The sequence below is a fragment of the Canis lupus genome, chromosome 17 (assembly GCF_011100685.1).
Source record: "Canis lupus familiaris isolate Mischka breed German Shepherd chromosome 17, alternate assembly UU_Cfam_GSD_1.0, whole genome shotgun sequence".
Taxonomy (NCBI): Eukaryota; Metazoa; Chordata; class Mammalia; order Carnivora; family Canidae; genus Canis; species Canis lupus.
This window is the reverse complement of record NC_049238.1, coordinates 13,691,080-13,714,795: the sequence shown is the minus strand read 5'-3', so window position 1 is coordinate 13,714,795 and position 23,716 is coordinate 13,691,080. Positions and strand designations below refer to the sequence as shown.

Sequence of the window (23,716 nt, the reverse complement as noted above, 5' to 3'; positions counted from 1 at the left end):
AGGCAGTGGGGGTGAAGGTGAGGGTGTGGCCACTGGCCAGAGCAAGTGTGAGTCTCAAGTCTGAAGTGAACAGCTGTGGACACTGGGCAGTGGTGATGGCCAGCCTTCCACCTGACCTTTCTCGTCATCTTATGCAGAGCTTAGACCACCAAAAGGAAGGGGTTCTACTATTAAAAGAAGTAAAGGAGACATCGGGAGCTTAATTAATATTCCAGAAATCAGACTGCCAGCAAGAAGTAGAGCAAACCCAGGCAGTTGGACTCCAAGGTCTGTGCTCTTTACCAATGGTCTCTTGGCTTTCCTCTCCCTAAACTGGGCCCAGTACCTACCTCTGTGCCACAGATTATTACGATCACTGCAGAAAATGGATGTGGCAAGCATGCACCTTATGGTAGGAACACAGTAGGCTTCCCTCTAACTAAAGCATGGGTTAGTGCCTCTGTCCTTGGAGGCATTAGAGACTGCAGGGGCCAGGTCTCCGCCATGGCCACCTGTGTCTCCACTCGCAGCTGTGCCTGCTGAAGTAGAGCCATTACTCTACTAATCATCCACTACTCCACTAATCATCAAGGGATCAATGTTCCCTTTGCTTGCTAAGCTGCCTTTTAAGTAATGAAGAACTCAGGGCATAGAAGCAGGCATGAGGCAAGCATTATTATCAGGTCGAGCAATGGACAAACATCTCCAGCCACCTGCTGCTCAGAGGTCCTCACTGCAAACTTCAAATCAGGCAACTCGCTGCACAGGCAAGAGCCCTTGCCTCTGAAATATCTTCTGGCTAATGTGTTAATTAAAGAAGCTCAATAAGGAGCTAAACCTCTTAGGTTTCCCCTGGCCCTGACACATTCTCGAGACTGTCTTTACTCCACTGGATGCAAACAGCACACAGATTCTGGTGTGAGTTCTGGGGACGGTTTTGCATCTGGGAAAGTAAACACCCCAGAGTGGAACACTGTCCCAACCACTCAGTAACACAGGTTGTCCCTGCCTCAGAGAGGAGCAAGGAGGTGGAATGGGGGGCAATAGGCCCTCCCTCTGCAGCATCCCCACCTCTACCCACTCCCATGCCCACCTAGGACTGCCCTTGAGTGGTGTCAGCTCAGGCATGACTCAACTCCGCCCACTGGAAGCTGCTTCTGTGGCTTCCAGAAGAGTACATTCGCGTGCCGTGGGCATGCATCTCTTTTCAAGAGACAAGAGGTCCCTTTCAGTTTTATGAGAACTTTGTGACATTTTATGCTTCAGAGGTAAGGATCAGTTCATTGTGACTTTCAGTAATATAACTTAATGATGTGGAGAATAAATATTGCAGTCATTGGCAAATAGGTTAAGCCCCTTCTGCTTTATTGATGGGTAAAAAAAGTTCCTCCTAATGCATTTTCTTCCTTTTGGATACTTTGAATAAAACAAAACAAACCAAACACATAAAACATCCCAGAACCCAGACCGATAGCAGTCAGTCCTCACATTTGCACAAAACATTACCATCCCCTTTCCTTTCATGTTCCTCGCTGAAACAACTCCCAATCAGGTGAATACAGATTTGGTCAGATGAATATTGCATGTGCATATCTTAATGAAGATGATTAATATCAACTGCATATTTGTCATGTGTTGACCCATAAATGAGAAGTCTCACCTAATCCTTATTATCATGTGGGAGGGGGGGAACACTTGTTACTTTCTTTTTGTAGATGAAAAGATGGAGGCTCAGAGAGGTGAGTTGACTTTTTCAAGGCCATGACGTTGGCCCAAGCTTGGGTCCCAGATCTGTCAATCACCACAGATTATGCTCTTTTTCCTCATCCCTGATGGATGGACAGAAAGCTTAGTGCTGCATCACCAAATGCAGTGAAGTCTACCTTGGGGGCAAGAGGGAAGACAGGATATGCCTTGTATATGCCATAAGGAGTTGAGAAGTTAGCTTTCCTTCCCTTTCTGGAAATTTCCTCCAAAGATCCTCAATTTAGGCTTGATTTGGGAGCTTCTGGAAGGAAAACACTTATGTAGGATGTGAGGAAGGGCACAAAAAAAGCTGAAACCAGGTAAATTTACTCTAATAGGAAGACTCCCATGATTCCAGGGTTTTCCGAGCTTGCTAAATTGACAAGAAAAGAGACTTCCCTCTCCACAGAAGCAGAAATAATTTATGACGCCCATTTTACTATCTGGAAGGCTCCACATAGCTTTATATAATGGTTCCTGTTGTCTTTATAGATTTTTTTTCCTAGGGAACATTTTAATCTAGCTAGAGTAAATAATATCAATCACATTGCTCACATAATCATTATTGGCCCGAGTCTTTTCTTTGATTGATTTTTAAATATTGTGTTCTCTGCGAGGGGCAGCATAGGAGAATAGGAATAACACTGGCCTAGAAAACAGAAATTTGGGATTCTTTGTCTGATTTCTTCAATGATGAGTTCACTGTTCCCTCAAACTATCCCACCTTTGGGTCATTGCTCTGCAGAAGAGGTTTGTCTCCCTGAGAAGCCCTGGGGAAAGACGTGGCATAGAGTGTGGGCTCTGAAGCCTCCTTCCACCACTCACTAGATGTGTGATCTTGACCATGTTAGGAAACCTCTTTTTGTTTTCTCTAATCTGTAAAATGATAGTCATGATTAAACATACTCCCCTGGTATGTTGTAAGGACTTACTGTGCAAACTCACATGAAGTTTTTGAAGAATGCTTGTTTTACGGTTGTGCTAAAAAATGTTAGCATTTATCGTAATCCTCTCTCGGCTTCCATTTCAAAATGCTCTCATCACATACTCAGCAAACTCTTACTGATCCTTTACATTTCCAGCATACATCTTTCCTTTTCTAAAGAGCCACCCGCAACCATCCCCTGCCTCGCCCAAAGCAGAATTCATACTTTCCCCTCTCTGATCCTTCCGTTGGGACTTTGTCTTTCCATTGAGTCAAGAAGTATTTATAGAGCTGAAGGTACGCCAGGCTCTGTAAATGGAGAGTTGGCTATGAGATGATCACTGCCCCCAACTGCTCACAGTCTTGGAGGTATGGCAAGCGCTATAATAAGGCAGCATGGAGGTGTCTTGATCAGTCATTTCTCAAACTGTGTAAAACTCAGGGGCAGTTTCCAAAACCATATTAGCTGTGTCTAAGTTTCCTTGTTTTCTCCATTCTGTTTCATTCTTTGGCTTTTCACTTTTCTCTCTGGACTCCCCTTCTTTCTTCTCTTAGTTTTCTTTACTGTCTCTCGGGGTTTGTTCTCACCCTTTCCTTCTCCATTTTCTCTCTGGATCTGGGCTGCGTGTGGAAGGAGGAGAACACTCAGGGATGCCCTCCTAGAAGAGAGGCTCCCAAACGTAGTCTTCAGGGCAGACAGGGTTATAGGTAAAGCACCAATGAGTGAGGGGCTACAGATAGAGTAGAAAGAAACAGTCAGAAGAAACATCAAATGTCAGATCCCTGAGAAGAAAGAATGAAGAAAAGCATGTGTGTGGATGCTACATGCTGAAAAATGCATGGAGATCAGTCAGGTTCAGAACATCCCTAGGGTGAAGGCAGAGTGATGGAGAGGAGGTAAATCCAGCATTCCATACTCCGGATGGATCGCCCTCTCTATGGGATGGGTTCTAAGTTGAGGTTTTCAGGAAGAAGGTGGCATGATTCAATTTGCATGCTAGAAAGATTGCTATTTTGGGTGTAGGATGGATTGGAAGAAGCTAGCTGGATGTAGGGTGTTAAGTTATGCTACTGAAACAGTCCAAGAGATGCTGATACTTCAAGGATGTTGGCAAGATGGTGCATAAGCATGTACACCCTGCTTATGCCCGGGGCCCTAATCCTGGTGCTGCCATTCACAGATGCCAAAAAAAAATGGTGACTTCTGATGCTCTATCTACACTCCCTGCCAAACATCTGAGCACTTGAAAACTAGACTTTTTGTCCAGGTGGTCAGCTCTGTAGCATCAAGAAAAAAAAAAAAGAGACTAGCACAACAGTTTGCCATCAGATTTCATAGGTAAGAAACGTGAGGCTTACATTTGTTTATTCATTTATTGACTCATTATACTTGTACTGAAAGCCTGCTATATATTAGGCCCTGGGTAAGAGGAGCATATCAGAGAACAAGACAGACCAAGTTCCTGCTCTCTTAGCGTCCACATTAGTGATAGTAAAGCACATAAGAAATAACATGTATGCAAATTATTATATCAAGTAGTGACACATTCTATACAAGAAATAAAGTAGGTTAAGGGGCTAAAGTTTCATCAGAGTGTCAAATTTATATAGGATGGACAGGGAAGGTTCCTATAAAGAGAAATTTGATCTTGATGGAACTGAGAGAGATAACTTAGGCAAATGTTGAGGGAAGAGGTTTCCAGACTGAAGGACAGCAGATGCAAAGGGCTTGAGGCACCAGCATATATGGTCCCTTGAGGATCACCAAGGAGGCCAGCGTGGCTGGACCAGAAGGTGTGGGGAAGAGTATAGCAGGCCAATGAGATAGATGCCAGATCATAAAAGCCCTTATAGACTAGTGGCTTGGATTTATTTTTTAAGTGTGATGAGAAGCCATTGGAGAAAAAAATCATATGATTTAACATGACATATGTTAATGTATTAGTTTGGTTACTGTATGGCAAATAGGTTAGCAGAATAGAATGAAAGGGGAAACCCAAATGAGAGATTATTATAGTAGTCAAGGGAGAAATTGTGGTGGATTGGACTAGAGAACATAAGAAATAGTGAGAAGTGGCAGGATTCTGGATGCATGTTGATGGTAGAACCAACAAATAACATTTTCTAATAGCATTGATATGAAGTGGGAGAAAAAAGGAGAATTAAGGATAATTCCCAGGTTGGTCCTGAGCAACTGGGTAAAAATGGTGGTGCAATAAGTCTGAGTGGGAAATTAAAAAAAAAAAAAAAAGGAGCTCCACTTTGTTTTTTTTTTTTTTGTGTGTGTGTGTGTGTGTGTTTGTTGTTGTTGTTGTTTTATAAATTTATTTTTTTATTGGTGTTCAACTTGCCAACATATGGAATAACACCCAGTGCTCATCCCATCAAGTGCCCGCTTTGGACAGGATAAATTTGAGATGCCTAATAGATACCCAAGTGACAGTGTTGAGTAGGCAGATAGGCACATGAATTTGGGGCTCTGTATAAAGGTTAGAAATGCACATGGAAATTTGGAAGCTATCAGTAAATATCAAGTGCTGGGACTGGATGTGAGCACAGATGGAGAAGTTTTAAGGACTGAATCCTGTACTATTTCAATAGTTAGAGGTAGGAAAAAAAGAAAATCTAGCAAAGATGACCAAGAAACAGCAGCTAGTCACAGAGGGGGACACGGAGGAGAGGGGAGGAAGAATTTCAAGAAGGAGGTAGGTTTGAAAAATGTTAGTGTGAAATCAGCCTTTCCCCTCTCCTCTCATAAATCACATAAAACCACCACAGGGAATGAAAAGAAAGTTGTCAACCACATCGTTAATGGAACCAGCACTGCTCTAACCACAAAACCATCAGAGGGTGCCACAGACAGTGGAGTGTTGCACAGGGATGTGGGAGAGAGCAAAAAGGTGAAACCCATGGCTGGGTCAGCAAGAAAGAGCCATCAGCACACTTCAGAGGCACGGGGTGGTGCATAGCCAGGTCCCTGGGTACACCTCCAGCAATAGGAGCCTCCCTGGATGTTGTCTGATCGTGAAACACAGTGGGCAGCATTGAATGAAAAATCACATGAGAGAACAGGGCAGAAGAGGAACTTTACGTTTGAACAGTCTAGAGAAGTCCGCAGGTCCCCATAGCTAGTGTACGGAGAGGGATAAAGACTAAAAGAAGCCACAAACATGACACTGAACCGTAAGAAAATCCCTGCTAACTCTGAGTGTTTCTCTGGTTCACTCACTGCAAGCAGGTCCTCCAAAGAACTGGTCCAGGGAAAAATCAACTTTTCAAGACAAATAACGAAAAAGAACTAGAATCAGCACTGTACAGATACTACAAGAAATGAACAAAAAACCCACAAAAGAATGAAAGAAACAGAGAAAATACATGATATATAAGGAACATACATCAGACAACTATAGACACAGAGGAAATGAAAATTGTGATCAAACATTTCTTTATAATGTGATGGATATTCTCAGGTGGCTAAAGCAGTGTCTGCTCCAATTCCCTTCTAGCACTTCTAGCTGGCTAGAAAATACATAGGATCATTTCTCAGACTCCTCTGTAGCTAGAGTTCTGTCTGTGACAAAGATCCACTAAGCAAAAATACCCACATATGATTTTTAGAAGGAAGCAGATAATAGGATCCACATGTGGAAAAACTGATCATGAGGCAAGAGCAGGGGTGAAGGTCACTGGTTCCATGCTGTGGAGCCGAGCTTCTAGTGTATGTTCCTCAGGGTCCTAAGCCCAGAGCATGGGAGACAGCAGTAACTGGTTCCACCAATTACTGAGCATCGCCCATGTGTGGTTGGGCACTCTCCTGGCTGTAGAGTATCCAAGCCTACGTCCCTAGTCCTCCAGGAGAGTTGTGAGCTATCCTTTCATAAACCCATTTTGCTTTAGCCCAGCTAGTATAGTTCTGTTTCCTGCCACAAAAGACACTGATAAATAGTCAGAGATTTAAAAAGGGAGAAAACTTAATGAAACAATTACTCCTATTTAACAAATGCACAAAGCAAAGTACAGAAAAGTTAGGGAATAGATAGTGATACGACAGGAAGCGATAAAACATGAGCTGCAAGTCAAATAGAAAGAAAAACATAAATGAAGACAAAACTTGATATAAATTATATATATAATATATAATAATATATATATCACATATCACATCTTATCCATTCATCTGTTTAATGGACACCGACTTGGTTCCCATGGGTGTTGTGAATAATGCCACAGTGAGCATGGAGATGCAGATATCTTTTTGAGATAGTGATTCCATTTCCTTCACATATACAACCAGAAGTGGATTACTGGATCATATAGTAGCTCTAGCTTTTATTTCTTGAGGAACCTCCATACCGTTTTCCACAGTAGCTACACCAATTTACATTCCTGCCAACAGTGCACGAGGGTTCTCTCTTCTCCACATCCTTGTCGACACTTAATCCCTTGTCTTTGTGACAATTGACATTTCAACAAGTACTAGGTGATGCTTCATTGTGGTTTGGAGTTGCATTTCTGTAATGATTAGTGATGTTGAATATATTTTTATTTACCTTTTGCCCATTTGCATGTCTTCCTTGGAAAATGTCTGTTTAAATCTTTCTCATTTTTAATGAGATTGTTTATTCATTTTCTTCTGCTATTGAGGTGTGGGAGTTCTTCATATGCTTTGGATATCAACACCTTATCAGACAGGTGGTTTGCAAATATCTTCTCCCATTCCATAAGTTGCCTTTTCATTTAGTTTGTTACTTTTGCTGTGTAGAAGCCTTTTAATATGACTTAGTACTGCTTGTTTATTTTTGCTTTTGTTGTATACACTTTGTGTATTATATACATAGCAGTAGCCTAGTTTTTTTTAAGAGTTTTATAGTTTGAGGTCTTATATTTAACTCTTTAATCCATCTCAAGTCAATTTTTGTGACTGGTATAAAGTAGGGGTCCAATTACATTTTTTTGCATGTGATTATCCAGTTTTCCCAACACCACTTATCCAAAATATTATCCTTTTCCCATTGAGTCCCTTGGTTCCCTTGTCAAAGATCAGTTGACCATATATGCAAGGTCTTATTTCCAGGTTCTCTATTCTCTTCCATTGGTCTATAGGTCTGCTTTTATGCCAGTACCATATTGTTCTGATTATTATAGCTTTGTTAGTATAGTTTGAAATCAGGAAGCATGATGCTTCAAACTTTGTTCTTTTTTTAACAATTTTTAAAATTTAAATTCCATTTGATAATGTATGGTATAAACACCCAGTGCTCATTACATTGTGTCCTCCTTAATGTCTGTCACCTAGTTACGCTATCCTCCCACCCACCTCCCTTCAGCAACCCTCAGTTTGTTTCACTCATATGAGTGAAACCATAGGATAATTGTTGTTCTCCAATTGACTTATTTCACTCAGCATATTACCCTCCAGTTCCATCCATGTCAATGTAAATGGTAGGTATTCATCCTTTCTGATGGTTGAGTAATATTCCATTATATAAATGTATATTATATAATGGAATATTATCTATATATATAGATATAGATAGATATAGATAGATATAGATATAGATCTTCTTTATCATTCATCTGTCAAAGGACATCTCAGGTCCATCCACAGTTTGGCTACTGAGGACATTGCTGCTATGAACATTGGGGTGCAGGGGCCGCTTCGTTCTACTGTATCTGTATCTTTCAGGTAAATACCTAGTGATGCAATTGCTGGGTCATTTACCCTTTGTTCTTTTTTTTTTAAGGCTTTATTTATTTATTCATGAGAGATGCAGAGAGAAAGAGGCAGAGACACAGGCAGAGGGAGAAGCAGGCTCCTTGTAGGGAGCTTGATGTGATCCCAGGATCACACTCAGCCAAAGGCAGACACTCAACCACTGAGCCATCCAGGCATCCCACACCCTTTGTTCTTTCTTGATTGCTTCTTGCTCATGATTGCTTTGGCCTTTCGAGGTTTTCTGTGGTTCCATACAAATTTTAGGGTTTTCTTTTTCTGTGAAAAAGGCCATTAGAATTTTGATAGGGATTGCATTGACCTATAGATAGCTTTGGGTAATATATACATTTTAATGATATTAATTCTGATCCATAAACACACAGTATCTTTCCACTTACTTGTGTGGTATTCCATTTCTTCATCATAGCCTTATAGTTTTCAGTGTATGGATATTTCACATCCCTGGTTAAATTTATCTTAAGTATTTTATAATTTTGATGCTATTGTATATGGTATTTTTTTCTTCATTTCTTTTTCAAGTATTCTGTTATTAATGTAAAGGAATGCAAGTGATTTTTATGTTGATTTTGTAGCCTGCAATTTTATTGAATTCACTGATCAGTTCTCTCTGTGTGTGTGCCTAGTTTTTTAGGATTTTATATATAATATATATGTATATATATACATAAAGTATCCTTTGCAAATAATATATATATATATATACATATATATATATATATATGTAATATCACTTGCAAACACAGACCATTTTACTTCTTTCTGATTTGGGTGTCTTTTATTCCTTTTTCTCCCTTGATTTCTCTGGCTAGCGCTTTCACCTATGTTGAATAAGAGTGGTGAGAGTAGGCACTCTTGTCTTATTTCTGATACTTGAGGAAAAGCTTTTAACTTTTAATCATTGAGTATGATGTCAGTTGTGGGCTTGTCATATAGGGCCTGTATTATGTTCGAATATACTCTTTTCATACACAACTTGTTGAGCCTTTTATCATAAAAGGCTACTATTTTTTGGTTAAATATCTATTTTGAGTTAACCTAAACAATAAAATAGAATTTATTTATTCATATAATCAAGCTTCAGGTCAATGCTAGAAACCTTTTTCAGAATAACAGGATCTAGGGAGTTAAATGCTCTCTCCATACATGGAAAATTTAGTACTTGTCTCTAGAATAGAGGGGAAAGTTAAGGCCCAGTATCACATGAAGAATCTGGTAGTAGTGGAAAATTTACAACTTCTTAAAGTGATGTTTGTTCTTCTTGACTTCTAACTTAGTAGATCAGTAATTTAACATCTAACCTTTGATTTATAGACCAATAACACATTCTTGATTTAAGGACAATAATCACTGCAGTTGTGAAAATAAACATTACCACTTATACTGCTTGGCAGAGTCTACATTGTAAAACAAGCCCCAGTTTTGTTTATATTGAGTTTGGATTGATGGCGAATGTGGCATTCATCTACCAGGGGTCAGTCTAGGCTACCACGGCAAGAGGCCACATAAGTTCTCAAAAAACCCTGCAGTTGTTAGGTGGTATCTGCTTGATACTCAGAAAGTAAATACTAGAGTGCAAGAAGTACTTTATATAGAATTTTAAGATTCTACAGGCAAAATGACAGAGCAAAAGTCATGAGCTATGGGGTCATTGGACCTGTAACAAAATTTTATTTTACTTTATTTAAGATTATTTATTCATTCATGAGAGAGAGAGAGAGAGAGAGAGAGAGAATGAGAGAGAGAGAGGCAAAGACACAGGCAGAGGGAGAAGCAGGCTCCATGAAGGGAGACCGATGTGGGACTCGATCCTGGGTCTCCAGGATCACGCCCTGGGCTGAAGGCGGCGTTAAACCACTGAGCTACCCGGGCTGCCCTGGAACAAAATTTTAATTCACACACTCATCACTATTTATCTTTGAACAAGTAACTCAAGTCTGAATCTCAATTTCCTCATCTGTAAAATTGGTATAATGGTATCTATCTCATAAGGTTGTTATGAGGCTGAGATAAGTAATATATGGAGACTCTAGTACATGGAGGAAGCTAGAAAAATGGTAGCTATTACTCAGACACAATCATCTAGTCTTTGCATGGCTATAGTAATATATCTTTATTAGACTGTGTACATTTTGATGTAGCCACTGCCTGAGAAGTGGTGCTCATATTGATGACTCTAAGATTAGCCTTCTAAGACCCAACAGGGATTTTTAATTCACAAGTAATAAATGTTGATCAAGAGTTTTAGTGCTAATGTATTTAATTAGTTATTGTCAGTATAATGTTGATATATTCAATGGAAGCTTTTCTATCTCATTTTACTTGCCTTCCCTGCAGCTTTTGACACTGTTCAAAACTGTTTCTTGACTATTAGCTTTTCTTGGTTTCACTTTTTCCCTCCAATGTCCCTGACTGGCCTTTGTAAATCATTTTGTGTGCCACACCTCCTTTTCTCATTTCTTGAATGTCGGTTGGCCTTAGCCATCTTTCAGAATAGACTGCCTTCTCATTTTAACTACTCCTTTTAGACAGTATCTTTCACTCCCAAGACTTCACTTGTTATTTTACTCAGGGCCACTAAGTGAGGTTGTGCAGGTTGTGCACTGCCCTAATATGCTAAGTTGGAGGAGAGAGTGAAGGCAGAAATCCAGTCTGTGAGCTACTTGCCAGGTCAAGTACCTCAGGGCTGGTATTCACCTGAGGGAAGTACCTTTTTCTAATTTACACAAAAGGATTCTATATGTGAGCAGTTTCCCTGATCTAAATTATAGTCACAAATACACACATATACTTATATACCCAGTACAAATCTCAATGCAGATATCAAACTTAAGAAATTCAGTTAACAGTGGGAGTCTCCATCTCCATCTGTATGAGTTCGACTCCACATGACCTAAACTGAACTATTCTCTTCTTCCTCATCCAACCGAACCATTTCATTCATGTTCTTTATCTCTCTGGAGAGAACCAATATCCACTAAAATGCCTCAGCTAGAAACTCTCATACCCCATTTCACTGTTCCTTCTCCTTTACCCTCAGTATCACACTGCAGTGTGCATGATGCTGTGCTTTCAGATTGCTCTCTAGGATATAAGTGTATGTTTTCCCAGCGGGTGGGAATCCTAATGGCTGAGAGGTTCTAGCCTTCATCCCTCTCTGGGATTCCTCTCAGCCCAAGAAAACCAGCTCACCCAAAAGGGCAGCTGGTGCCCAATGAGATGTCCATGAGTTTAAAGGCCCAACTCAAGACAAATCCAGAGGGCCCTCCCAGTTTCAGAGCTCACTAATGAATGCTTATGTCTTCATCACAGTCCACTTTTTCCCTCTTCCCAGTCCTGCGGCTATCCCTTCCTCGAAGATACGGATTCCAAGAGCATATTTACATAATCTTCCTGCAGGCTAATCTCCACCTGCCAGTCTACAACACCAACTCTTCTCCATGCACCATTGACTACATCTCCTAAATATCAGTGAAATATATTCACTTGTCTCCATTCCTGCTAATACCTCCTTAGTCACTCCACCTTAATCTCTCACTGGTATGGCTGTGGTTCTAGAAACACGATGATACCAGCTCCTTTGCCCCTTCTTCTCTGCAACAATACTATGAGGCAGGCTAAATATTTTGTGTTCTTTAGGTATTTGGTATAATTCTCTTATCTGGATTTAAATGTTTTGTATTTTGGATATTATATCTAATAATGGCTCCAATTTACTTAATATATACAGGCTAATTCAGGTTTTCAAATGACCCTTTTGTTAGTTTTAAGGTATAATTTCTGGAAAGTTTCTATTTCACCTATGATTCGAAATATATGACACTGAATTGTCAATAGTAATCTCTAGTTGTTTCAGAAATAAGCCTTTGTTCTATCTAAGGTTAGGTTCTCCTTTTCCATTCCTAATCTTATTCATTTGTGCTTTCCTTTTCATGACCAATTCTGCCCAAGCGTTGCCTCATTATTATTTGCCTTTTTGAGGCATGGTTTTTGTTTTTGTTGTTGGTTCTGTTACATTTTGTTTTCTTTTTTTTTAATTTATTTTTATTTATTAATGATAGTCACAGAGAGAGAAAGAGAGGCAGAGACATAGGCAGAGGGAGAAGCAGGCCCCATGCACCAGGAGCCCGATGTGGGACTCGATCCCGGGTCTCCAGGATCGCGCCCTGGGCCAAAGGCAGGCGCCAAACCGCTGCGCCACCCAGGGATCCCTACATTTTGTTTTCTATACTTTCTGTACTTATGTACTACGTCCTATCTTCTCCTTTTTTAAGTTTATTCTATTTCATTATTTGAATTTAAAATTTTAAGTTGCATATTTAACACATTAATTTCAACCATTCTTTTCTTTTCTTAATTTTAATTTTATTATTTTTTAATAATTTATTTTTTATTGGTGTTCAATTTGCCAACATATAGAATAACACCCAGTGCTCATCCCGTCAAGTGCCCACCTCAGTGCCCGTCTCCCAGTCACCCCCCCCCCGCCCCCCCCCCCTCCCCGCCCACCTCCCCTTCCACCACCCCTAGTTCGTTTCCCAGAGTTAGGAGTCTTTCATGTTCTGTCTCCCTTTCTGATATTTCCCACTCATTTTTCTCCCTTCCCCTCTATTCCCTTTCACTATTATTTATATTCCCCAAATAAATGAGACCATATAATATTATGCTGAGTGAAATAAGTCAATCGGAGAAGGTCAACCATTCTTTTCTTATGTAAACATTTAAGACTGTAAGTTTTCATCTAAATACTGCTTTAGTTGCATCCTGAAACTTTTGCTACGTAGTATTTTCATTAACATTGAGATCAGAGTATTTTCTAATTACTGTTATGACTTCTTTTTTAAACTAAAAATTATTTTACAGTATGTTTTGGGGATACTTGGGTGACTCAGCAGTTGAGAGTCTGCCTTTGGCTCAGGGCGTGATCCCAGTTTGGGGATCAAGTTCCACATCAGGCTCCCTGTGAGGAGCCTGCTTCTCCCTCTGCCTATGTCTCTGCCTCTCTCTGTGTCTATCATGAAAAAATAAAAGTTTCAAAACAAAATAGTGTGTTTTGCTGTTTACATATGTAAAGTCTTCTTAATTTTAGTATTTGTTGGATATTTGAAAACCCATTTCATTTAAAAGATAGGGTGATACATCTTGATTTTTTGAAATTTAGTGCATTTTTCTGGGAGAACTATAATCTCGTCAGTTTTTGTTAATACCCACGTGGGCTTGAGCAGAATGTATTATCTCAAATTGTTGGATACAGGTTTTTATAGATGACTATTATATGTTTGGTTTAAATCTTGTTTATAGCCTTCCTAAATTTTTTGTTTGCTTTTTCAGACAGATAGAATATTAAAAATCTCCCATGCCGATAGGTGAATTCATCAAACTGAGGTACTTTGCAGTTAGAATTTATCTTTCTTGTGAATGATTCTTTTGGACATTAGGTTGGAATCATGTGTATCCTTCATAAATTTTTTCCTGTTATATTTATTTTATGCCATTAACAGTGACATCAATTTTTGATTTGCATTTTCCTAGTATGTGTGATTTCCCAATCAGTTAACTTGCTATCTTTCTGTCCTTGTGCTCTAAATACATCTCTTCTAAGAACATGGAGGTTGTTATTTGTCTTGTATTCTTAATTGGCAGCCACTATTTTTTAACTGATGGGTTTAGTCCATTTACCTTTAATATAATGAATATGTATATTCCTATATTGTACTATTTACCCTGAATTTTCTATGCCTCTCATTTACTGAATTTTCTTGAATTTTCAGCTTCTTTATTCTCCTCTTTTCCATCTGTGAGTTAGAAGGGTATATATTCCATTTTAAAGCTTTCAAATTTCATTTTAATATGTTACCATGCATTCTTGACAAAATCTATTTATTAATGAAGATCTTTATCTTCTTTCTTAAGCAAAAAGTAATTTTTAAAAAAATTAACTGCCCTCAAATCTTTTCTGTCTTATGTTATATATGTTTAGTATTTTAGTTCCTCTTAATTAGGGGAAATGTACAAATAAAGCATCACTTTGGAAAAAAATAATGAACAGAAAAATATGTTTACTGAACTATACTTTTTCAAGCATCATCTAGAAGTACAATAAAGGAGAGACCTTTTCAAGAAATGGTTAACCTCTAGTAGTTTAATCAGATAATCTAGGATATAGTGTAGTAACAAATAAATCCTTAAATCTTATTGGCTTAGAATTTTCTAACACAAAGTCCACTATAGTTCAATGAGGACTCTCCTCCATATGATGTTTAGGACCCTGGCTTCTCCATCTTGTGACATGTCATCTCAATACATGGACGTGGACACTGGTACACATCAAGATTGAGTTGGAGGAAATGTATCAGCTTTTAATTGCCTTGGCTTGGAGGTGGCACACGTCACTTCCACACAGTGTATTGGCCAGAACTAGCCATGAACCTCTAACGTAATTGTTAGGAAGTAGATAATGTAAGGGAGCATATGGAATATTTAGAAGGCCTAAGTTTCTATGCCATTAATCCAACATGTGTGGCTGGGACCAGGAGAGAATGTTTGGTCATTATAACTGTCATGTATCTTCAGATTTCGGCATAATTCTTGACACATGGAAGGTTCACAAAACTTTATATGAATAAGTGAATTATTGATAAAATTAATAAATAAAAAGGGTGCTATATGAGTAGGAGCCTGGCCTCAGGATGGGGAGATCTGATTTTGATTTCAACCTATCATTAGTTGAATCTCTGAGGGCAGGTCATTTAACTAGTTGCCTCCTTTACCTATCAGATGAGAATAGTTATGATTCTTCTATTTTACTCAGAAGACTATTATGAAAATCCATCCACTCATTGATTCTTTTTTTCAGCAATTATCCTTTAAGTTCTAATTGTACATTGTCACCCAGGAGAAAGGAATAGGTTCTATAATGATGACCCTGGGAATAATAATATGTAATAGGTTTGTTATAGAGGTTTAATAAGAAAATAAATAAAACCGCTTAAACGTAGAACAAGTTCTTAATAAGGGCTAAGTAAATGCTCACTGTTACATTGTTCTCCATAGTTCCAGAAGTGACTGTCATGTGGTAGTACTAGAAGATGATGAGTAGACTGCAGAATAAATTTATGCTTTCTTCATATCTGAAACCTAGATGAATTTCAAGGAAAAAGATAATTGTAGCTGATAAGCAATGTTATTCATTTTTAAATTACTATTAAATAAATTAATGAGTTCATCAAAAAACCAAACTCCATCATAATTTTCTAGAGTCAATGACTATGAATTTTTTATTTGATCTTCAAAGGAAACCTTCATATATTCTATATGGAATCTGAGAAAACTAAATCCCTTTCAACATTGTGATGAGCTGAGAATCATGAGACTTGTACTATAAACATTAAGACACTGAGGGATGTGGGGGCAAGGGGGGCAGCGGTTGAGCAGCTGCCTTTGGCTCAGGGCATGATCCCAGATCATCTAGTCTCCCTGTGAAGAGCCTGATTCTCCCTCTGTCTATGTCTCTGCCTGTCTCTCTGTGTCTCTCATGAATAAATAAAATCTTTTATTAAAAATAGACGCTGACCCTGGGGAATTCTATCAAACGTTTAAAGAAGAAACCATACCTATTCTACTAAAGCTGTTCGGAAAGATACAAAGAGATGGAGTACTTCCAAATTCGTTGTATGAGGCCAGCATCACCTTAATTCCAAAACCAGACAAAAACCCCACCAAAAAGGAGAATTATAGACCAATATCCCTGATGAACATGGATGCAAAAATTCTCAACAAGATACTAGCCAATAGGATACAACAATACATTAAGAAGCTTATTCACCATGACCAAGTAGGATTTATCCCCAGGATGCAAGGCTGGTTCAACACTCGTAAAACAATCAATGTGATTCATCATATCAGCAAGAGAAAAAACAGGAACCATTAGATCCTCTCAATAGATGCAGAGAAAGCATTTGACAAAATACAGCATCCATTCCTGATCAAAACTCTTCAGAGTGTAGGGATAGAGGGAACATTCCTCAACATCTTAAAAGCCATCTACAAAAAGTCCACAGCAAATATCATTCTCAATGGGGAAGCACTGGGAGCCTTTCCCCTAAGATCAGGAACAAGACAGGGATGTTAAGTCTCACCACTTCTTTTCAACATAGTACTAAAAGTCCTAGCCTCAGCAATCAGACAACAAGAAGAAATAAAAGGCATTCAAATTGGCAAAGAAGAAGTCAAACTCTCCCTCTTCGCCAATGACATGATACTCTACATAGGAAACCCAAAAGACTCCACCCCAAGATTGCTAGAACTCATACAGCAATTTGGCAGTGTGGCAGGATACAAAATCAATACCCAGAAGTCAGTGGCATTTCTATACACTAACAATGAGACTGAAGAAAGAGAAATTAAGGAGTCAATCCCATTTACAATTGCACCCAAAAGCATAAGATATCTAGGAATAAACCTAACCAAAGATGTAAAGGATCTATACCCCCAAAACTACAGAACACTTCTGAAGGAAATTGAGGAAGGCACAAAGAGATGGAAAAATATTCCATGCTCATGGATTGAAAGAATTAATATTGTGAAAATGTCAATGTTACCCAGGGCAATTTACACGTTTAATGCAATCCCTATCAAAATACCATGGACTTTCTTCAGAGAGTTGGAACAAATTATTTTAAGATTTGTGTGGAATCAGAAAAGACCCCGAATAGCCAGGGGAGGGATCCCTGGGTGGCGCAGCGGTTTGGCGCCTGCCTTTGGCCCAGGGCGCGATCCTGGAGATCCGGGATCGAATCCCACGTCAGGCTCCCGGTGCATGGAGCCTGCTTCTCCCTCTGCCTGTGTCTCTGCCTCTCTCTCTCTCTCACTGTGTGCCTATCATGAATAAATAAAAAAAAAAAAATTAAAAAAAAAAAAAAGAAAAGACCCCGAATAGCCAGGGGAATATTAAAAAAGAAAACCATAGCTGGGGGCATCACAATGCCAGATTTCAGGTTGTACTACAAAGCTGTGGTCATCAAGACAGTGTGGTACTGGCACAAAAACAGACACATAGATCAATGGAACAGAAGAGAGAATCCAGAAGTGGACCCTCAACTTTATGGTCAACTAATATTCGATAAAGGAGGAAAGACTATCCACTGGAAAAAAGACAGTCTCTTCAATAAATGGTGCTGGGAAAATTGGACATCCACATGCAGAAGAATGAAACTAGACCACTCTCTTGCACCATACACAAAGATAAACTCAAAATGGATGAAAGATCTAAATGTGAGACAAGATTCCATCAAAATCCTAGAAGAGAACACAGGCAACACCCTTTTTGAACTCGGCCACAGTAACTTCTTGCAAGATACATCCATTAAGGCAAGAGAAACAAAAGCAAAAATGAACTATTGGGACTTCATCAAGATAAGAAGCTTCTGCACAGCAAAAGAAACAGTCAACAAAACTCAAAGACAACCTACAGAATGGGAGAGATATTTGCAAATTACGTATCAGATAAAAGACTAGTTTCCAAGATCTATGAAGAACTTCTTAAACTCAACAGCAAAGACACAAACAATCCAATCATGAAATGGGCAAAAAACATGAACAGAAATCTCACAGAGGAAGACATAGACATGGCCAACAAGCACATGAGGAAATGCTCTGCATCACTTGCCATCAGGGAAATACAGATCAAAACCACAATGAGATACCACCTCACACCAGTGAGAATGGGGAAAATTAACAAAGCAGGAAACCACAAATGTTGGAGAGGATATGGAGAAAGGACAACCCTCCTGCACTGTTGGTGGGAATGTGAACTGGGGCAGCCACTCTGGAAAACTATGTGCAGGTTCCTCAAAGGGTTAAAAATCGATCTGCCCTATGACCCAGCAATTGCACTGCTGGGGATTTACACCAAAGATACAGATGCAGTGAAACGCTGGGACACCTGCACCCCGATGTTTATAGCAGCAATGTCCACAAGAGCCAAGCTGTGGAAGGAGCCTCGATGTCCATCGAAAGATGAATGGATAAAGAAGATGTGGTCTATGTATACAATGGAATATTACTCAGCCATGAGAAATGACAAATACCCACCATTTGCTTCGACGTGGATGGAACTGGAGGGTATTATGCTGAGTGAAGTAAGTCAATCGGAGAAGGACAAACATTTTATGGTCTCATTTATTTGGGGAATATAAAAAATAGTGAAAGAGAATAAAGGGCAAAGGAGAAAAAATGAGTGGGAAATATCAGAAAGGGAGACAGAACATGAGAGACTCCGAACTCTGGGAAAGGAACTAGGGGTGGTGGAAGCGGAGGTGGGTGGGTGGGGTGACTGGGTGATGGGCACTGAGGGGGGAACTTGATGGGATGAGCACTGGGTGTTATTCTATATGTTAGCAAATTGAACACCAATAAAAAATAAATTTATAAATAAACAAATAAAAATAAAAAAATAAAAAAGACACTGAATTAAATTTCCCTTCAAAACAGCTTCCAAAGTTTCAATTATCCAGACTCAAATTTAGAACAATTCTTTTTAATTGAAGAAAGTGGATATTCACTAACTCTGTTTCAGTAATCATAAGTAGAATGAATTACCATTAAAAAAATAGGAAAAGCTTTCCTCTTCATTTTGAATGAATCTTATGGCTACCTCAGTAAGTCAGTAAAATTCTATATGAGGTTTAAACTTAAAAGTATCTACCAAATTTCTTAGAGAACTTTATTGTTACATTAATGTGATGTATTACATTACACATCATTACATAAATTGAAGGAAATTTAACAGCTGCCATAGAATATTTTGTGATTTCCCACTATAGTACTGGTTTTGCAAAATCACAAAAAAGATACATTCCCAGGACTCTTTCATTTCTTTGTGAGTTATACACAAGGCTTTCGTTTTTATCTTGTGTTTTAGACAATTCAATCTGAGTCATACAAAAGTAGGGTTTCTTTCCCCCATATTATTACCATAAGCGTTTTGCTGGTAAATATTTATATTGCTTTTGTCTCTAATAAAATCTGTAAACACTTTGGCTGTATATTAAAGTGATCTCCTCAGCTTCTTTCTATTCTTTATCTGAGAATGCAGAAAATGCCAATGGAATTTCCACAGTTTTTCTTTTAGAGGAAAATAAAGGTTTTAAGTTATTACAAAAAATATATGTGCTTGTTGTAAGAAGGGAAAGAGTAGAGAACGGTATGAAATAAACATAGTCCATCCTCCCTGCCCCAGCCTCAGTCTTATTAGAGATAGCCACTTTCCAGACATTTTATGTAAATACCAAAATATAAACATTTGCACACAATTTATGGTTAACACATTCACACTTAATACATTTTTAACTTTTTGAAAGTCAACGTTTATAGGTTTTCAACAATCTTTCAATAGTCGTGGATATTTTCATCGAATAGCAAACTTATTTAATCAATTCATATGAATATCTGTATACTTTCCATTTTGTTTTAGTAATACAGTGTGGGCAACATCTTTCAATTTTCACAAATTATCGCTGATTTTGCTGAACAGTGCTGAAAGGAACACAAGGCCTAATGCCTATGCTTGTTTATTTGCTCATAACCAGTTTGGACATCTTAAGTGAACACCAAAATGATCAAAAACTTTTTTATTAACTTTATGTGGCCATTTATGACATAACTATATCTGTAAATTTTGTGAAGACTTGTCTGATGGAAATTTGTATCTGTACTTTCTTCCAAAAACTAAAAAGTAAAATCAAGAAACAAGGTAACCTGCTACTCTGGAAGTTCCACAATATTTAGATTATCAGAATAGAAGTGAAATATATTCCTTCCTTTCATTACATTGTTTGATAGAGGATGGAATTTGAGGTGATTAGTTTTTGCAATGTGTAACACCAAATTAAGCTCTAAGCTCTGCCATCAACTGGTTGTGAATTTAAAAAGTTACTTAATATTTTGAAATCTCAGTGTCTCCATCTGCAAAATATAAATAGTTATAAAAATTAGCTTTATACAGATATAGGAATGTTGTTGGATTGCAGGAGATCTGCAAGTAAATCTTCTAGCAGGGAAATTTGTACATGCTTATTAAACTTCAGCTATTATTATTTTTTTTATAAAACACCATTATTTTAATCACCCCACAATTGACTCTCCACCATATCTAGATAAAATAATTTTAATGACTCTCAACATGATCCATCCCATCTTAAACAAATTGTGTCCACGGTCTACCTCTCTAGCCTTCTTTTCTTCTTTTCTTTTTTCTTTTCTTTTCTTTTCTTTTCTTTTCTCTTTTCTTTTCTTTTCTTTTCTTTTCTTTCCTTTCCTTTCTTTTCTTCTCTTCTCTTCTCTTCTCTTCTCTTCTCTTCTCTTCTCTTTTCTTTTCTTTTCTTTTTTCCACCAGCTTTATTGAGGTACAATTAACAAATAAAAATTGCACATATCTAAAGTGTATATGAAATTTTCATGTGCATAAACATTGCAAAATGATTACCACAATCAGGCTAAGTAACTTATTCTTCACATAACTACCTTTAAAAAAATTTGTGGTAGGATGCCTGGGTGGCTCCGTGGTTGAGTGTCTGCCTTCAGCTCAGGGCGAGATCCCAGGGTTCCAGGATCAAGTCTCATATTGGGCTCCTTGTGGGGAATCTGCTTTTCCCTCTGCCTATGTCTCTGCCTCTCTCTGTGTGTCTCTCATGAATAAATAAATTAAACATTTTAAAAAAATGTTTGTGGTGAGAACACTGAAGATTTACTTTCAGCAAACTTCAAGTACATAATAGAGTATTATTGGTTATAGTTACTATACTGTACATTAGATCTCTAGAGTTGTATCCATCCTGCAACACTGAAACTTGGTATTTCTTTTACCAACATCTTCCTATTTCCTACATCACCCTGGCCCATGGCAGCCACCATTCTATAGCTTGCTTCCATATATTCCACTTTTTTAGATTCCACATGTAAGATTATGAAGTAATTGTCTTACCAAGTCTGACTACTCTCACTTTAGCATGTCTTCTAGATTCATCTGTTTTGTCACAAACGGCAGGATTTCCTCCTTTTCTAAGACCAAATAATATTCCACTGTTTGTATATACCACATTTTCTTTATCCATTCACCTATTGACAGACATGGCTATTATGAATAGTGCTCCAATAACCATGGGAATGCAGATATCTCCTTGAGATCCTGATTCCATTCCTTTGGGGATGTATTCAGAAATGAAATAGCTAGATCATATGATAGTTCTATTTTTAATTTCCTAAGGAATATCCACTGTTTCTCACAACAGCTATGACAATTTACATTTCAAACAAGAGTGTACTAAGGTTCTCTTTTTTCACATCCTTCCAACAATTGTTATCTCTTATCTTTTTGATAATGGCCATCCCCATCCCTCCACCACCTTCCCTCTGGAGACATACCATTGATTCCAAGTTAACCACATCCAAACTAGATTGTGAGCTTTAAAAGGTAGAATTTTTTCACTTTGTTAATTTTAAACATCTAGTATCATGTTTGACTTAGATTAACAGCTAAAATACTACTCATAAATGAATATTAACCCACAAGCAAAAAAATAAAAGTGCCAAGTAATTTTGCTAGCTTCCGTTGACCAGCACAATTTCATCTTAAGATTTTTCCGAACTTCTGGTACTTACCTAATGCTGTTTAAGCCCACCCTGTGCTCTATTTCATTTTCTCCAAAATAAAACTTAGAAATAAAATTTAGAAAAACTAAATTCAATTTAAGGTAAGATCTCTTACTATAATTCTGTTGAAAAAGAGAAGAAGGAAGAGGAGCAGGAAGAGGAAAATTGGGTTTAGAATGTGCTCTCCAGGGTCTTAAGTGTGAGCCATATGATAAATGAATTAACAGAAGGTAGAGATTGTGAAAGTGAACAAATATTTCAAAGTTATTAAACTTTCTGAAATTTAAAAGAGCAAAAATAATACTCTTTAAATGCTATTGTGACAAATTATAAATCAGAGTTTCAAAATCAGAGTTATAGTTTCTGTCCCTAATTCCAATAATGAAAATAAAAGTTTGGTTTAGATTATGCTCTGCAGGATCTTAAATGTGTCATATGACAACAAACTAATTCAATTCAGCAAATAGGTCAATGTAGTTGAAACTTCATGAGTTTTGACAAGTAAAAAGCTTGAAACTCTTATTTTATTTCTCCCAGTGAAGAGTTACTAAATTAGAAAAAGAATACTACCGACAAAAGAAAATTAGAAAGTATACCCAGACATATTTAAGAGCTGTTTATTTATTACCAGCGATACAAACTTCCATGGAGGCTATGTTTGTCATTGATATTTATGCAGTGAAAAAATAATGTTTATCCATTAATTACATAACAAAAAATAAAATGCTCTGTAGCTACAAAAATCTGCTTTGAGGGAAATAACCGAAGCCTTAATTAATTAAATCCCAATTACTCTGGGTTTTAAACCAAACTGACTTTTCATTCCACTGCATTCTACTTTCAGGAGAAAGCAGATACAAAACCCAGCTGATACAGGGGATATATTTTAGTCTTCACTTCTTTAACAAATTCCAATCATTCAACAAACATTTATTTTGGACATTTGCCATATAGAAGATAATTTAACTACATATGGAGGAGGACTAGATAATAAAAAATCCATTCTCTATCTTAAGCAAGCTTATGATCAAGAACTGCTTCTCACCAAGATGGAGGAACCTAGGGTGGATTCACCTTCTTGCCTGAAACAACCAAATGACCAGAATAATATATGAAGAAATAGATTTTTGGACAATGGCCATAAAGCAATGAGAGTTTAAAATGAAAAAATAGGAAATTCTGCTTTTGAAAAGACACTGTTAGGAAGATTAAAAGGAGAAAACGTTTGCAAAGCATGTATCTGATAAATGATTTGTGTCCAGTATATATAAAGAACTTTTGAAATTTAATGATAATAAGTCAAATAGCCCAATTACAAAAAATTAAAGGAAAATGGTGCAGCCACTTAAGAAATTGGATTGGTGGGCAGTCAGGGTGGCTCAGCGTCTTAGCGCCGCCTTCAGCCCAGGGTCTAATCCCGGAGACCTGGGATCGAGTCCACGTCGAGCTCCCCGCATGCAGCCTGCTTCTCCCTCTGCCTGTGTCTCTGCCTTTCTCTCTCTCTCTCTCTCTGTCTCTCTCATAAATAAATAAATAAATAAATAAATAAATAAATAAATAAATAAAATCTTAAAAAAAAAAAGAAATCGGACTGGCAATTCCTCAGGTGATTAAACATAGAGTTATTGTATGATCTGGCAATCCCACTCAAGTATATACTCAAAAGGTTTGAAAGTATATGT

At 37.9% G+C, this 23,716-nt stretch overlaps 1 long non-coding RNA gene across 1 annotated transcript in view; it reads right to left on the bottom strand.

Annotated features, from left to right (window-relative positions):
* The window catches only part of LOC119869681, a 53,840-nt gene that overhangs the window by 22,154 nt on the left and 7,970 nt on the right, over positions 1-23,716 (bottom strand). Inside the window, exon 2 of the long non-coding RNA XR_005371822.1 lies at positions 15,418-15,521. This is a non-coding gene — a long non-coding RNA (uncharacterized LOC119869681). The remainder of the gene's footprint in view (positions 1-15,417; positions 15,522-23,716) is intronic.